General features: G+C 39.5%; 1 protein-coding gene across 2 annotated transcripts in view; it reads right to left on the bottom strand.

The window, feature by feature from the left end:
• The window catches only part of Kcnh5 (potassium voltage-gated channel subfamily H member 5), a 272,960-nt gene that overhangs the window by 63,993 nt on the left and 208,255 nt on the right, over nt 1–712 (bottom strand). The gene's annotated exons all lie outside the window — the stretch shown is intronic.

Here is a 712-nt window from a genome sequence, read left to right on the forward strand (position 1 = left end):
CCCTCCCTTCCCCTCCTTTCTTTCTCTCCACTGGATTCCACATCAGTTTTCATTTTTGCCTTTGCACTTTCTAAAGTCCATCAGTCAGTCTTTTTCTTAGGAGAATCAGTACAGTCAAGCTATGGTAGGTTGACTTCAGTAGAAAAAAAAATCCAATAGCTTAAAGATCGAACTCATTTTTCATGAGATATAAGCTATGAAAAATGTGATCAAAATGGAGCTGACGTTGTGCGACTCTAAGGTATTTTACTTGAGAAAACCACAGGAGTGGTATCATCTGACCTCTCCTTTCTTCCTGTTTTATCTGTGTAGATTCCATGGACCTGCTGCAGGCACTGGGACAGAAGTGATCCACAAGTTCATTCAGCAATTTTGCCAAAATGTGCACATTACACTTACGTTAAGTTGCCACATACATTAAGTTGTAGGGTTTTGTTTTGTCTTGTTTTTTATTCTGTCAAGATCATGGAGCATCACCTCTTTTGTGTGGCACTATTAGCAACCTTACCCTCTGAGTGTCTAAACTTTACAATAAATTGTCAGTCAGCTAATTTTCCTGGTTTGTGAGAAGTGATGAATAGAACTGGCTTCATAAGCCTAAATTTAATTTCTTCCCATTGTGCCCACTCCTGTGAGTCTTATTAGCCAACTCAACCCCATTGTCCTTATACTCCACCCACTGTGATTATACTCCACCCACTGTGATTATACT

Source organism: Grammomys surdaster, unplaced genomic scaffold (assembly GCF_004785775.1).
Source record: "Grammomys surdaster isolate TR1022 unplaced genomic scaffold, NIH_TR_1.0 127, whole genome shotgun sequence".
NCBI lineage: Eukaryota > Metazoa > Chordata > Mammalia > Rodentia > Muridae > Grammomys > Grammomys surdaster.